General features: G+C 32.4%; 1 long non-coding RNA gene across 2 annotated transcripts; it reads right to left on the bottom strand.

The window, feature by feature from the left end:
* Window positions 1-600: 600 nt before the first annotated feature.
* On the bottom strand, window positions 601-6,304 carry LOC148273104 (uncharacterized). 2 transcript variants are annotated; one of them, XR_015824687.1, is made up of 4 exons: window positions 5,845-6,239; window positions 5,267-5,329; window positions 4,954-5,043; window positions 601-863 (listed from the first exon to the last, which is right to left on the bottom strand). It is a non-coding gene; the product is annotated as an uncharacterized LOC148273104 (long non-coding RNA). The 2 variants fall into 2 exon arrangements; XR_015824688.1 differs by lacking the exon at window positions 5,267-5,329 and having other exon boundaries at window positions 5,845-6,304.
* Window positions 6,305-10,659: the final 4,355 nt, after the last annotated feature.

Genomic DNA, 10,659 nt, shown 5'->3' with positions numbered 1-10,659 from the left:
GATTGGACAGGGTCTGATTCCCCGCAATCCGATACAAATATGTGGCTAGGGTCTCAATATTCTAACTTCTGCCTCTGCGAGGGACATAATTTACCGTCTTTATTTAAGGGGCAGCTAGTTAGATTACAAATTGAGACTCCTAGCCGAAAATAAACATGAAAACATGACATATAAATATTATTATAAAAACACTGGCATCGTACACTCTCGTCCGAGCGCCATTCGTCGCCCTAGCGGCCACTCGGGAAGCTTCAGTCGCGGCCGGGGGTTCGACCGCCTCTCCGTGGTCATTCCCACCACAGACTACAGATATATTTAGACAGGAAACTATGGTACTATATCTAAGTACTTTTGGCGTCGATCGCAGCGCTTTCTAGTGTGGCATACAAGAAGCTTGACGATGGCGCGAAAATTCAAATCACTGCGTTGCATTATATATTGATATTTATTGTACAATATCAATACAAAATTGCTTAATTAAATACAAGTATTAGCACGCAATTTAATCTTTCTGTCTTGTATTTAAAAAAAACAATTTTATATTGATATTGCACAATAAATTTATTATGGAATAGGAATACATAAATAAAAAATTTTAAAAACATTTTTAATAGTTTTATTTTACTGTTAAAATAAATCGCTCGATTCTATTATATACGTCAGAAAGAATCGAGAAAGAAAACTGACACTTGTAAAATAATATTATATACATGTGTGGTTAGTATATTGGATTATCAAAAATTACAATTGAGTATTATTTAAAAATTGTGCAGCATTGTGATCAGCATTGGATCCCTGCTATTCCTGGATGAAAAATATTTTCTTCGTGCAGATTAAGAGCCATGGCATCAACAATCACCATTCTGAAACAAAAGAATATTATTAATGGTGGATAATTTATTTTATTTCACATTGACATTTCTAGGCTGCTGCTTAGGAATAAAACAAGAAGGAAGCACTTATAAGCTTATTAAGTAATGAAATGAAGTGCTTATATGGCAGGTAAGAAGAAAAGGGTATGCATGTATCTACTTTATTGTCTGCGCTTCTTATTCTTAAGTCTTTTATTATAAGACTTTCTAGCTTGTAATTTGAGAGGATCAACAATGCAAGACTCTAATTTTTTTCGCCCAGTTAATAGAAAGTTCATTTGTTTACACCAAGAAAAAATATATAATCGTAATACTAAGTTAACAATAAAATCAAAAAGATGGCCTCTATGTGCTGGAAGATAAACATGCTGGATTTAATTTAGATAGTACTATTTCCTTCAAACTCGACATAACATGAAACTTATGGCAAATAATCGGTAAATTATTTTTGCAGTGATTGACAATGGTATTAAAAACTTTATAGATTTTGATTGTTGGGTGGATTAAAGTATTTGGACCACATGCCCTAGAAGTTATTAAACTATGCCCCGGTAACTGTATTTTAGATTTAAGATCCAGTCTACATTCACAACAAGATCCAAATTTAGATAGAGCCCGTTTTGCCACATAACCAGCTATATATTTACAAACCGCAACATATTGACTACTTTTCTGTCTTGAAGAACTTGTTGGTAAGGAGTGACTTCGATGTCCGATGTTAAAAAAAGTTTTAATGAATCTAAAATTTCACCGTCATCATTTTCACAATTTGCTCCAATGGAGCGAGTATGAGATAAGTTTGATATGAGAAGCGACTTAAAAGCATCTATAAAATTTGAACTAGAGGGGTTAATGTTACGTGCACCCTGACTTCTTGCCATGCCAAAAAAGTTTTCAATGGGGTCTTGGTTAAGGTTACGTGGAAGCACAAAAGTAAATTTATAACATGTAAGTAATTTATTACTCAAATATGATATTGCTTCCAGAGTTGTAATCCAGTTACGCACTGTAGGTGGTATTGATATTTTTTGGTTTTAGGAATCTACAAATTTTACTGATTTTAAGATGGAAATAGCTTCCTGCCAAAATTTCCAGTAGGGAGATGTTAATCTGACTCCACAACGGTATTTACAAATAATACTATCAGCATTGAGAGAACTGCCATTTAAACTGTCGATAAGTTTATTTATAAATAAGACAAGATCAGCAGTCTGCGATGCCCCATCGTCAATATCATCCACAGTATCTGCCAAAGATTTCATGGTAGTTCCTACTGTCCTGCTGAACACCAACCTTGACCTTCATTTTTCTAAGTTTATCAGGGAAAATATGACAATCTGTTAATTTGTGCATTTGGAAAAAGTCTTCCCCTCTTGCTTGATCGTATGTGTATGATTGTACAATATGGGACCACTTTGCTATTTTTGATACAGAATTTTGAATAAAATGTACATCTTTTACTAGCATATTATTTCTAAATCCCTTCAAAAGATGTGGCACATCAAACATTTGTACGATTTCATGGCCTTCAATTTCAAACCCGTGAACTTTATATTCAGTACCACCCCGAAGGTACAATTCACAGGTTTCCTGTTTCAGGATATTTATTTTATTTACAGCAGAGTTGTGCAGTGACATATACATAAGCCAACAGAGTTTGTATTCCACCCTCTGTGGAAAACGTAGCCAGTGTAGTTCCTGAAGTAGTGGAGTGATATGACTGAACTTAGAGATTCCGAAAATAAGTCTCGCTGCGGTATTCAATACAGATTGTAGGCGAGTCATTTTGTTCATTGGTAGACCTGCATAGATACCATTACAATAATCGCCTCTAGACACTACAAACGCATTTTTTAATTGACGGGCGGCATCAAACCTTTATTGATGTCGGTGAGTTTCATCTAGATAAATTATTTCACCTCCTAGGTAATGTTTAAAAACACTTTAATTTTTTTATGCAAGTTTTTTAATCAACAATATTTTAAGAGTATGTCCAAATGTTTGTAGGGAGTTATTTAGATTGAAACTTAAAGATAACTGGTAAATGTACTAAGAAGTTATGTTATTTCTTGGTAGTTGTAATAATATAATAAAAAATAAAAAAAGTTTTTGTGCAACTGTCTCACAAATTGATATTTCTTCCAAGAAAAATATTCCGTTTCACTAATAGCTAGTTCACGCATAATGGATTGAGCGAGATAGACAACAGTTGCCGAAATTACAAACAGCTGTGGTAAATTACATATTTTTTACATTTATATATGTATATATTTAATCTTACTTTGTTACTCTAACAAACAATTTAACTCTGCAAAGCGTCCTTTTTATTGTGAATAAATTTACAAAATATATCATTCAAAATGATAACGGATAGTGAAAGTGATATAGAAATAATAGTACCTCACCGAGAAACTTGGAGACTTAGCAGCTCAACCTATTCCGAAAGTGAATTAGACAATAACGATCAACTTCTAAGTGATGTGATGATAGTTTATATGACTCTTAAGGAAGAAATCGAAGAAACTTTTTCTGAAGTATTCTTGGATCAATATCGAGCTGATATACCTCATTTACCACAATTACGTTTTGTTTGTAGAATAGTTTGTAGAATAGAGTTTGTATAATAATAATTACGTTTTTTTTGTAGAGTAATAATTAATACCTAATGAACAGCTAAAACATTTTAATTTCCCATTACTGTGGGTACCCATTATAATAAATTAACAAATTATTTTTTTAATATTCAAACATCCTAATTGACAAACATTAGGTTCCATGGTAAATTATTTTTATGTTTTATGGCTCTTTACTTATTTGTTTATATTCTTAATTAAGGGGTTTTCCGGTGATATTGGGACCTCACTAGATAGGAGTTATTATATTAAAGTTAAAATATTCAATTAGTTATTCAACGAAGTACATCAATATTTTCGTAATCACTGGGTCGGGTATAATAGCGGGGAAAGCACAGAATACAATTATTTTCCTCAAATATCATATAAGTGATTGAAAAATCTAAATATTAACATTGACTACTGGACTACATTACTCTGCTGGAGTGCACTCAGACCAGAAATACGCAGTGGGCCTGATATGTCATCAGCGTTGATATCTAAAAACATTATTAATTAGTAATATGTGACAATGTGTCAATGAGTCGGACAAGTAACTGTATGTATACATTTTAAGTTCTTCGAAAATACAAACAGCTTTAATATGCCGATTTGCTGGAGAAAATTATGGGTCAGAAATTTGTTTCAACTGAGAGGGTCACTTTCATGGTCATGTCATACGATATAAATGTGCTATAAACTTTTTAATAATTAAAAAAGGAATGGCCCACGCTCAGACGCTGTAGTCTTTGTCGATCACAAAAACGGCATTTGTAAATTTGCAGAAAACACCCACAAAACTAGAAAAATCTTATGGTACTATAAAAATCATTTAAACTTGTCAAATACATAATAAGATTCTTGTTTGTAATATTTAAAAAAACTTATGTATTCATTGTTATCATTTGTTAGTCAAAAACATTCCAACTGTTGTGTAGATTTTATAATTCACCCTTTTCACAAAATGGCTATTATCTCAGTTTCACTTTTCTATGGCTGGCTGCTTTCTGTATAACTACGTTCAAATATCATCACTTTTGACTTAGTTTGGTTCATCGCCAATTGGCTCTCCAGGCATACATCATACATTCTAGAGACTATTTGTTGCAAATCCTCGTTGCTGCTTGCTAACAGAACTGCATCATCAACATACAACAAGCAGCTGACTGAAAAATTATCAGTTTTTGCTCCAATACCCATACATTCTATCTCTTTCATACAGTTGTCCATGTATAGATTAAACAACCATAGTGACATTACACATCCCTGTTTCATGCCTTTTGAGATCGCAAACCAAGATGTAAATCTCCCATTAACTCTTACACACGCTGAACTCTCCTGAATTTATATGTATTTTTTCTTATTTTTTTCTTTTTAACAAAGAAACAAAGATGTTTCTCTTTCTCTTATATATAAATATGTATGTCTGTAAATTTTTATTACAAAAATAAAAAAATATTACTACAAACCAGAAATAGGTTGGATGAAAGTCGTACCACTGCAACTGGCAACGCCTTCCGGGAGTGCACAGGGGAGTTCTTCAGTAACAGCTACGCCGACTGTAATTCACAATAAAAATAAAATGAACATCATACCAGATAACATAATGCAAGAATTTCAGGAAAAACCTTGAAAGATCGAGTAAGGCTTGAACGAATAGAAAAGAATAAGCTGAGATGGTTAGGACGTGTAGAAAGCATTAACGATAATATAATAACTGAGATAGAACATAAGTCTGAAAGAAGGGGTGTAAGGAAATGTGAAAATTATAGAAATACATACCCGAACTCTGTTCACCAAGTAAATAATGAAAACTATTTTCTTTGGATGGTGACTTGTTAAACCCTGTAAAAAAAATACAAATTACCAACACCACATTGTAAAAGCACATCCTTACAATTGTATACACACCATGCCACCCTAGTAATTGTTTGTAAATAATGACCAAATAAAAATGTCGGAAGTTGCAGGAAAAGGCACTACGCCAACTTTGTACATACATTATAACCCGATTAATCAACTGTAAAAACAATATAAACTCCGATTGAGACAAAAAATATGGAACGATATAGCAAAACTGTAAGACAAATCACAAACACCACATTCCAAAAGCAGACTTGCAATTGTATAGACACAAGACAGATAAATAAGGTGCAATTACAGTGGAAAGCTAACCTAAGTCGTACATATATTTTTCTTGCAGAAATACTAATAACTTTAATTGTAAAATGGGTCCAGATTAATAAAAGTATGCTTTCCCTATGAGTTATAAATTTGCAGGGCAGGCAAACGGGACGAATAAACGTGCAACATGAGACAAATTCTTGAAATAATTATGTATGAAATATCATGTAATTTACCTGGCAATCCAATGGTAGGCACAGAGCACAATAAAAGCTGGATGTCATTGTATTGGCTAAAGTTGAATGCGTTGAAGTGTTTAATGCATACAAAACAACGTCGATTAATCTTGTCATCGGATAAATTCATAAATTTGGGACTTTGAACACGATTGATCCGTTCTTTAAATAAATGTGGATATCGTTTCGGAAAACGATGTAGTTTTTTCGTAGAATTACGATTCGGTACGCAACAACTCGGTATTTCGAAGGAAAAGTGCAAAAACACAGAGAGCAGTGTGACAGCGATTTCGAATGGAAACGGATAAATTGGCGGTTCGTCTAGAAGAACGCCGGCCGGCACGGCGTGGCTGGGCACACGCCGCCGACAGTTGCGCCACAAACTGTATTGATTTACTAGCAAGTGGCTTGTGCGGCATCGGAAGAATGACTAGAAAGTCTTGTATTGGCTGAAAACTGCCTGATTCCCACTATTTTCCCCGTGCAGCTACCATCTTCGCCTGGGCGCCCGCAAAAGGGCCGCTCGGCTTGGTGTCGGTGTCTAATGCTTGGCGCTCGTTCGCCGCGTCACAGGCCGCGTTGTACGTCCCATTACCGCACGCGCGGCGATGTCCGGTACAATTAACATAAATATCTGTTAAAATATGATGGTAAACATGTTTGTTATCTGTGTTTCTGGATAAAATTAAAAAAGGTCTCTGAGATGGTTTGGTCATGTAGAGTGAATGGATGACAAAAAATGGTATCTACATACGGAGTAAATGAACGATAACGTAAGACGAAGATAACCAAGGAAGACGTTGCATGATCAGATATACAAAAATATTGAGTCTGGTCATACCAAAAACAGGTAGAACCAAAAGGCATATATACGTGATGTATGAATATGGAAGAAGCTAAAAATGTATGCCAGGATAGACACGTGTGGTAGTCCATTCTTTCTGTCTACCCCATAGGGAAAATGCTGTGATAGCAGTAATTGTAGCAGTTCTAATTCCGAATAAGTTTATTCTTTTGTGAAAATCCTTCTTTTTAGTATTATATGTTGATTTTTCTTCTTAATCTATGTTATATGTTTAAGTTTTTGAGATTTCAATGTAGTTATTAATCATGTTGTATTATTAAAATATTGAAATAAAACCAACTGGTCCAAAGGGAAGTTTGAACATAAGAAAATAATTTTCAGGCGGTGCCTACTATGTGAAATCATTTGATCACATGAATAAAGGTTTCAGCTCTTTAATTTCACTAATGGGCGAGTAATATAAGAACTAAAATAGCCATAAACACATAATGTTTCATAACCAGCTGATTTTTTGGACATGTGTTCTACATGTAGTAATTAATTTTGACTCAAAACTCTCCACCCCTCTCCCGCTTACGTGTTGAGATATTTTATTATACAGCGTATCCTGTAGTATATTTCACACTTTAAACCGTTATAACTTTTCAACACAAATAGCTAGAAGAATTTGAAGAATGTCGTTTTATTCACAAAACTACGTTTTTATTTATTTCAAAAAAACATTTATTAAAAAAGCAGCGTTGTTTCACTATTGAAGTATAATCAAAATATATAATTTTTGCTTACTGCAACGCTGGCACTACGTATGTAAAAGTAACAATATTCGCGGAATAAGTTAGTCAGTGTTAAATAATCCACAAATGTCAACAGCCGATAGCAAAAACACGTCGCTCTTTCATCCAAAGTTTAATAATTATTTTTAAATCTGCAACCTCTGTTACTTAATCGCCATACTTCAATTTTTTCTAGTTGCTTGCGGTCAAAAGTTATGAGTTAAACTGCAATAAGGCTTTAGAGATTGGAAGGAGTAAAGAGTGAGTAGCAATTTCAGAGAGTTGCATTAAAGAGAAATGGCAAAGTTACACCAAGGTCTACTTTTTGTCACAGCATAGTTGTTCACAATTCTCACGTAGAAGTGAAGCCACATTCCTATTCTGATTCAATATATCTATTACTTATAATAATAAAAATACGTATATAGTTTCAGGCCACTTTTATTTATTATTTTTACCAGTGACCTAGTTTCGTCATGATCAACTTCAGTCCGACAGCAGTCTGACGATGTTGATTACGACATTTTACACTGTAACCAAAAAAACTGTTAAGAAAGATGTTCCATATTTTTGTTCTACAAATAATGCGTACGAATTTTTATAGGAATTTTTACACACTTCTTCATAATTTGCAGGACGTTGTGGTCAATTCCCTGCATGCATAAGGTATCCACCTTCAAGACCACAAGATGTATTCTTTATTCTTTGATCTGGATAACATACATCAGCAGAATCAAGGAGAGGATTGTTATTGACTGAAGTTATTTTTCAGTGAAAAAAATCTTGCTGAAAGTAAATTTATTTTAATTTTAATGATGCACGAAAATATGAGACATTGTTGAAGCACATTATTCTGTAATGAACTATTTTACTTTATTTGAAAACCTTTGAGACATATTATTCTTTCTCCTGGCATTTCAAAAGGCACGTCGGATTTTAAATTTAGTAAATCGTCAACCTTGAAATATCCCTAGGGTGACATTTAGCCTTAAATGGCGAATTTTAATGCGGTTCTTTTTAGCCACAATAAACTTTTAATGTCAACGGAGTCAATTTGCTTTACTACGTCATCCTTGGTAAAATGTAACGTATTTAGTTTAAACAAGCAGTTTGCGGATTAAAAAAATGAAATTTATGACTGATACTTCAACAGAAATGCAGAACATTTTTAAGATGGAAATGTTAACCCTTCGATGACCAATTTTTCTAATTTTAAATAAAAACATATTTTAATGTATGATGCAAATAATGAAAAAAATATTTTCTTTAAATTTCAGTTTTGATTTCATATTTAAGTTTATGTGAACAATGTGCTACATTGAGCATTCAAAAGTTTAAAAATAGAATGGAAGAAAATCAAGAAATAAAGATTTTTATGAACATCTTTTTTTATAAAAATGAAAGTTGCGGAATATAACTTCAAATCATAATAAAAAAATACAAAGAAATCACCCTTTGAACTTTAACTAAATTACACTTTTGGCAGAATACGCGGAACTGACTTTTTGTTTCAAATTTTATCGAAAAAATTTACCCTGCTAGCGACTTTTTAAAATATATATAATGGCTATTATGTATACAATATAATAAACTAGTCGCCGAATGATAAACATTTTAGAAATCAATTTTATACACCGATTATCGGCATGTAGCAGATCGTCTTTATTTGGCATTGTATGGTTAAATACTAGACATTTTAATGGGTACGTAAATCTATGGACTTATGAATGCCCAATAATATTTCATTCCTTCCATAGCTTAATTAAACGTATTTTTGTTAGACAATATGTGCATATAATATGTGTGGTATGTACTCGTAGATATACATGTATGCCTGAGTGTTTCGATTATTTTTTAAATATTTTTTTATGTACATTTTTTTTTTGTTTATTTATTTAGTATTTTTCATTAGTAATGCATTTTTATTTCTAAATAGAAGCAAAAAGAGAAAACTAAAACACGAAAATGCTTTATTTTGTACACTTGCCTGAATCGTTTTTTTTAGAAAGACCGGGAAAGACATGACATGACTTAGAAAATTGATTTTTGCTTGATTTTTTTCACTTGACTCGCTTTTCTGTTTACTTTTGTTTTTAGAATGTTATGCATATTTTGAATATTATTTGTAAATTTAAGTCAGTTTTTAGTGATTTTTCCAATAGTTTTTATAGTTTCGTTTTCTTCTGTTCATTAATACTCGTATTATGTAATTTTATATTTATGTCATATTTTGTAAATTTTTGTTTTTTTAGATTCAGAAATTTGATGTCTTTAAAACTGGGTACTTTACTATCGATACGATGAAAAGTGCCATAATTTTTTTTTTTTTTAATACAGTAGAACTCAATATATATGAACTCTAGTTATCCGGATTACCAAAAAAACAGATCTTTATCAGAAGAAAAAATAGTTTTCAAACCCTTTTTTAAATTAACGTTTCGTGCCAACCATTTTGGGAATCGAACTCAAGACCTCTTGCGGGTAGGGAAAAGCACTGACTATTACACGCGAGGTGGACATTTTTTAAACTCTATACGAGTATTTTAGCTCTCTAGCGGATCACGAGGCCCAATTATACTTTAAAAAAATAATTTCTATCACTACGAATCTCCCTCTTTAAACACGAGCATCTTTCTTGATTAGAGAGGTTTAAACCTTAAATATGTATTAACAATGTGTATTTGTACATGAAAATGTAAAAAAAATATTATGCTTTTCAAAATAAAAATCGCAACGAAAATTGAAACCGAGGCAAGCAGCTTAGTCACAGACGGGGCACCACAGGATTTGCAAACTATTGTAACAACTTTCGAAGAAAAATCAATCCCAATTGGAAACTAGAGTAATTTAATACAACTTTTAACGACATTGGTTTCATTGAATAACTTACTGCGTATTTCAGTCGTTCAGTTTGGTATAAAATTGCACTTGAAAATTTTTCCGCAAACTTTATGTGCCTCGTTTTCTATTAATCAACTAACTTGCTATGAATGTTAGTAAACTTTATTAAAACAACTACTTACAAACTTTTCCATATCTCTCCATGGCAACATTTTTTACATTAACGCACATTTTGACTATTCAAAAGGTGACATAAATCAACCGATAATAAAATAACCTTTCAAAATAGCTTTTTGAGTAGAAATTATGTTATGGTTTTAATAATAAAATATCGCTTTGTTGTTTTTATTTACGTATTATTTTAATTTTTTAAGTTTTTTCATTTATATTGGTTTT

The sequence above is a fragment of the Micrasema longulum genome, unplaced genomic scaffold (genome assembly GCF_059751315.1).
Source record: "Micrasema longulum isolate JH-2025_06_02 unplaced genomic scaffold, ASM5975131v1 h1tg002075l, whole genome shotgun sequence".
Classification (NCBI taxonomy): Eukaryota; Metazoa; Arthropoda; class Insecta; order Trichoptera; family Brachycentridae; genus Micrasema; species Micrasema longulum.
Note: the sequence above shows the minus strand (reverse complement) of the source record. Positions and strands in the feature narration are given on the sequence as shown.